The sequence below is a fragment of the Lactuca sativa genome, chromosome 2, assembly GCF_002870075.4.
Source record: "Lactuca sativa cultivar Salinas chromosome 2, Lsat_Salinas_v11, whole genome shotgun sequence".
NCBI lineage: Eukaryota > Viridiplantae > Streptophyta > Magnoliopsida > Asterales > Asteraceae > Lactuca > Lactuca sativa.
Window position 1 is genome coordinate 17,928,327 of NC_056624.2, and position 6,697 is coordinate 17,935,023.

The 6,697-nt window shown below is 29.1% G+C and overlaps 1 long non-coding RNA gene across 2 annotated transcripts; it reads left to right on the forward strand.

Annotated features, from left to right (window-relative positions):
* Positions 1–3,164: 3,164 nt before the first annotated feature.
* Positions 3,165–5,191, forward strand: LOC122198022 (uncharacterized). 2 transcript variants are annotated; one of them, XR_006191828.2, is made up of 4 exons: positions 3,165–3,474; positions 3,764–4,054; positions 4,176–4,240; positions 4,909–5,191. It is a non-coding gene; the product is annotated as an uncharacterized LOC122198022 (long non-coding RNA). The 2 variants fall into 2 exon arrangements; XR_008229933.1 differs by lacking the exon at positions 3,165–3,474 and having other exon boundaries at positions 3,492–4,054.
* Positions 5,192–6,697: the final 1,506 nt, after the last annotated feature.

Below are 6,697 nucleotides of genomic sequence, written 5' to 3' on the forward strand. Positions count from 1 at the left end.
TCCTTATTCTAATAAAAGAATATATTTATTCTTCTTTTACTATTGTCACCTATTATGTCTCTTAATTAATGTTATGTCTTTTGTCAACCTATTGATTATCTATTTCATAGTTATCTCATCTCCTTATTCTAATAAAAGAATAAGTTTATTCTCCTTTTACTATTTTTACTATGAGTCACCTTTAACTATTCTTCTTTTATTTAAATCAATAATTATAATTTTATATTATTAATATATATATATATATATATATATATATATATATATATATATATATTTTAATTAACAATTTGTTTAAAACAACTGATTAATAAGCACTACAAGAAAAATAGGGGCTTTTGTGACTAAAATATCATAGACTGATTAATCAGTCTTGGATACTATGTATCTGAGACTGATAAATCAGTCTCAAATACAATTTAGGACCGATTTATATGTGTGAGTTATTAGGAACTAACCAAACTTATTTGACACTAAAAATCAGTCCCTAATATGTTTGCGTCGATTAAGGTTTGGTGAGAAACATATTGGGGACTGAATTTTAGTCTTGAATAGTCTAGTACCAACTTTGACTTTGGAGGGGAATTTATGTGGGATTGAATTTTAGTCTCTGAGAGACTTGTGCTAGTTTTATTGTGCATGCAACTTATGAAGGACTGAATTTTAGTCATTGATACAATTACACCAATTTTTCATTTGGATGGAAAAGTTTTTAAACACTAAATTTTAGTTTCTAATAGATATATACTATTTGGCATTTGAATAAAAACTTATAACTAACTAAATTTTAATATCTAAGACTGATTATCTAGTAATAGATTCTGTAAATAAGAGCCTAATGAATCAATCATGAATACTATTTTGAAAGAAACTTATTAGGGACTAAAGTTTAGTCTTGCATATAATAGCCACTTTTGAATTTGGAGTAAAATCACCATACACCGCTTCATCAGTCTTGGATACCATCTATATAGGACCGATGAATTAGTCTCAAATATCATCTAAGACTAATGTTAATGCATGTATCATTAGAGATTGACCAAACATATTCGAGACTACATTGAGTCCCTATTTTTTGCGCCAGTTTAGGTTTTGAGGGAATCATATTGGGGAATAATTCTAGTCTCAAATAGTCTAGCGTTAATTTTAACTTTTGAGGGAAACTCATTAAGGATTGATGAAAAAATTAGCGCTCATGAAAAAAAACATGAAAACTAAAATCAATTTCCTTTTTAAATCGCAAACAAAAATTGAAAATTAGCCAAATCAAAATCAAGCAAGAAAGAGAAAGACAATGAAATATAAGTTTTAACAAACGGAGACGTTGTCAAAATATAGGAGACATGACCGACAAAGATCATCAATGAGTTCTATACGGGAAGATGAAGTTGCTTCACCAATCCTCTCCATTTATATGTTGAACCGTATATATTTTAGAACTATACATTTATGTTTTATATTTTAATTCCAAACAAAATTTTAAAAAGAAAAGCTCCACACACATTTTATAATTATACATTTATGTGAATTTCATCAAACTACAGGGGCTATATATGTAATTTAATCTAAAAACGTTATTTTAGGAAGGAAACGAATAAAAAAATAACAAATTTTTTTATATCCAAATTTTTAAAACTCCGACTCTATATCTTATGTTTATGTTCCAAAATTTTAAAGAGCCAAAAATGTATTGAGGCAAAAAGAACCCTAAGTGTTGTTTCATAATTATTGTTGTTCACTATTTGGATAAAACCGAATTGTCAAATTAGACAATTTGGATTGCACTATTTGGTTCAGATATTCGAATTTTTTGTTTGGTTTTTCAATAAAACCGAATTATTATTTTGAATTTCGATTTGGTTTTTGGTTTATAAAATAAGAACCAAATATTTCAAAAAAACCGAATAAATATTTATTATTATATTTATCATATATATCTATAGTTATTTATTAATTTTGTAATTTATTTTTTCAAATAGGTCCAAAACGTTTCACCCGATAAAAAAACATTAATATGCATTTTCTCTCAAAAGTTATCTATCTATAAAATATTTAATTATAATATATGTTCTTAGTAGTTCTTTATAAATATCAAATCACAACTAAATAATTTGTTTTTGTTTCTTGTGTAAATTTAGGTAATGTTATAATTATATGTCGTTTTAAAATGTTTTGAAAACCGAATTATAAAAACCGATCCAACCGAATTGTAACTAAATTGGATCGGATCAAAGTTGAATTTAATTTGGACTATTCGAATCCATGTTTTGAAAACCGAAATCAATTTGGATTCACTTGATTGGATCGGATCAAACCGATCCATCCAAACGAACACCCCAATTTATAATCATAAAACTTAATTCCAGCTCACCTCCTTGGTTGTGTCTACTGCTAAACCGTCACCTGCTCTTTTCTATTCCGCCCTTCTTCTTTGTCTACTACATTGGCAAGATTCTATGTCTCTACATCGGCTCTAACAGGCATGTGAAATGTTTTCTAGTCTTCCCTTGATCCTCTATTTTCCCTTTCCGATTCTTGGGTTCATAATTTTCATAATGTTTTAATGGAAATTCTTGTTAGATACAGGAAAGTGGTGGTTATGGAGAAGGAAAATAAGAGGATTGGGGATGATACACCATGAGTCGGCAATTGCAATTGTTAAAAGACTTTAATCTTCCCATTTGTTTAATTACTTTTGATTTTCGCTTGGCTATTTTATAAGCACCCTACATGTAAATTAATCAGTACCTCCTCTCCTCAAATACACTATTTCAAAACATAGAAAGCGATTTAGGGTTCTATCTCCCATTTAAGTGTTATCTTATGAAATCAACTAATTAGATTCATGGAGGTGGTTCTATGCGACTAGATATTTGAAGTTATTTGTCTTTTTTTTGCGTTTCAGTCTCTTGCAAAATACGTTCTTTGAACTTCTCATTCGTCTAACAAGGAGTCTCTCTCTCTCTCTCTCTCTCTCTCTCTCTCTCTCTTTTCTCTTTCTCTTTGTGTGTGTCTATATATATATATATATATATATATATATATATATACACACACACACACACACAAATACATATATGTTTTTTTAAAAATTTTTGATTTATTGATCTAATACGTAGACTAAAACCAAATGACAGAGGTGAGAGACGTTCTCCTTTAATAAGTTAGATTTCACCAAACATATTAATCATCATCACTGTAAAATCCAAAACACCACACCTGTTTTGTTTTTTTTTTTCTTTTTGAGTTAAATTTTTAGGCTTGAGTGGAACAATGGTTCACTGAACTGGAGGAACATATTATATTAAGAAACTATAAACAAAGATTATACAAGATAACATATCTGATCATAATCTCTTGTATACATACAGATCAAAATTCCTATTATAGACGAATCCATTTTTGATGATAGAAAGCGAGCAACTCAAGGAGTTACCAACTTCTAAAGATGTCAGTACTGATGTTCAAAATAAGGTAAATCTTGTATTTTAGGTTCTGGAACAGATGGTTTTAAAATATAAAACAATACCACTTTGCTTTTGCTCATATTTCGAACTTTAATTATTGAATGGTAGTTCCACTTTTTGTTTCCTTTTAAGAATTTTAGATTTAAATGTATGGTTATACTTTATAGAGGGTAATTACTAAATTCCTTCATGAATTACTACTAAAGTTAACTAAGACAACTTTGTTGTAGTTGATTTCCATGCACAGCAGGTGTAAAAAGAATTTTCTATATTTTTTATGGCTAAAAATGTTTCAGATTTGGAGAAGGTATAGAGTTGCTGCTACAAGTTCCTATCTGCGATAAAGTGGTGTAGGTAAATGAATGATATTACTTTTCAGCAATGGTCTTGGTCAAAGAGAGAAGCCATCGACCATGTTTCCTTTATCTTAGTCTTCGTGCATCTTCTTTCATCACTAGCAATTGATGCCTCCATCCACAAGTGTTGCTTCAGGTCTTTTGTATCTTCATGAGGGTTGTCAACGAAGGATTATTCATAGGGATATTAAGGCCTCTAATATTTTGCTTTCATAGGATTTTAAACTGAAGGTAATCAAATAAAATTACAAAGGTTTAGACTATGCTTTTTGTTAGTTGTTTTCTTACGAAGATATTTTATTTTTAGTGATTGCTGATTTTACTAACATTAAAGTTTTTAACGGAATTATAGATTTGCAGAATTGCTACTAGATCAATGGATGCACCTCACTGTATCACAACTTGAAGGGACATTAGGTATGTGAACAAACGAATGACATGGTTTTTTTGTACTTTTATAGATAGTTTGTGGCATGATGGAATCAGGGAAGGAATGGCATGGTTGATTCTATTGGAATTAACAAAAATCTGTGTGTTTTCCCCAATGGAATGGGATGAACGATTACTTTCATCCCTTAGGCATGTTTTCTCTTAATCCATCAAGAAATGGAATATAAAATTGGAATGTAACCCATATTTAATTTTGTAGTTCTTAATAACACCAATCCTATTATATAATTCATTATGTTTAACTAAATACCATTTTCTAAATAGCTAAATAAATATAATTTTTATTACAACTTATTCGGGTTTTAATGAGCCTTTAATATATTTAGTTATTTATTATTTAATTAAATTTCATTAATTATAATTAAAATAATCTATAGAACAGGGATTGAATTATATATTGTATTTTACTAATAATATAAAAAAATTCATACAAAAATCTTTTCCATTTTTACATGACAACATATCATGGAATGCAATCTCTCATTCCATTACCTTGTCCATCCCATTCATTTTCTCATTTCATTCCATCCAACTAGATAGATTTTTTAGAATTTGGCTTACAAAGTACAATGCCATAATCTGTTTCGGGCACCTTCTCTCACAATTGACGATTTCTCACAATTGGCAATCGTCAGGTGATAGTTACAGAAACGAGAACCACAACACCATGAGAACCACACATCTAGTTGAGCACATTACCAGGAGAGGATTGATCACGTTTGAATTAGTTCATTTGTGCTAGGTAAATGGGTCTGAACATGTCTTAATTGGATATTGTGTTTTGTTAGGGAATTGATATAATATGATGAAAAAGTTAATGTATTACATTTGTTTAGCATTGGAATATTTTTTATATTTGACATATTACATATTGTGAAGTAAATTGTCTTTTTTTGTGTATGATGTTATTTTGTATTATGAGACATTAATTGTCATTTAATTTAAAAAATTAGTAAATTTGTGAAAAGTATATAACTATATTTAGTTTAAAAGACTTAACATTAAGACACGTAAATCGTGTATCTTTTTTTGTTATTAAAGACTAATATGATTTAAGTTGAACTTGAAGAAAAGACATTGGAGACTGAACATGATAGTATTAAAAACTAATATTTTGTCTTTGATAGATAGTATCAAGGGTTGATACGAAATAAACTAAAGATTTAAGTGAAAGTATTAGAGACTGAATGATATAGCATGAAAGACTGATATTCTGTCCCTAAAAGATAGTATAAGGGACTGATATGGCATAAAAGTTGGGATTCAAAGAAAACACATTAGAGACCGAATAAGATGGTTTCAAAGACTGATCTTCTGTCTTTGATACTTTCATATATTAGGGACTAATTTTCAGTCCCGAATACATAAAAAATCCACTATCTACGAGTAGGTTTCAGGGATTAGCTGGGGACTAACTAAATCAGTTTCTAATTCTCATCAAAGACTGATTATATCAGTCTCTGATACCCATTTTTCTTGTAGTGAAGTTTGAGTTTTTGTTATGAAAGTTTAATTAATTTTATAATAGTGATTTTCACGGATTATAAACATATGTCATTAAAATAACCAAAAATCCTTTTCCATAATTTTTGTAGTTGGAAATATCATTTTTTCCATTAATAGGAATCACTAAAAATAAAGAAACAAAATTGATTTCGAATGTGCATTATGGAATTGGATTTGAAATTTTCTAAACAGAGATGTTGCATTCCATTTTTTAGTATCTAATTAACATCGAGAATGTCAAATTAAGTTATTTTAGTACTAATATAATTAAACACTTGAAAAAAAACTATCACCCAAGTAACTATAGTTGCTTATGTACAGCTAGGTGTCAAGATTCCAACATATAACAGCCACCGCAAAGGACTAAGATCACTTATTGCAGATTAATCAATGATTTTTCGATTAAAATAAATATTATGTGCAAAAATGATTGCGTTAACGTGCATTACCATTATGAATTAGGCAAATCAAATATGTGTTTTGGGTTCAAGTGTTGATCTTCATGTGGTAAAAAACATAGGTGATAGGGTCAACACCTTCCTTCTTTTTAGCTTTTGCTATCTACAATCTAGCCCAAAAAAAGTACTTCTACATAGCAACATAAAGATCATAGATATGTGATCTTGAAAGTCACTTTTAAAATGTGTGTGGTTAAATGTTGAGAAACTTCTACAAGAAAGAGTCATACCAGCCTTCGTAACATCCTCAGTTTCATATTTTTTGTCTTGGCCAAAATCCAATCTTCGGCGCTTTTCTTTTTCTAAATTCGAACATTTGGTATAAAATATATTCATATTAAAAATCCATAATTGCAAATAAAAAAATACCAGTTGAACTAGCCTTCTTCATTTTCGAATCTAACATCTCACTCAACCTCTGACTGCCAACTCATAAACTTTTTCATGGTTGTATTGTAAC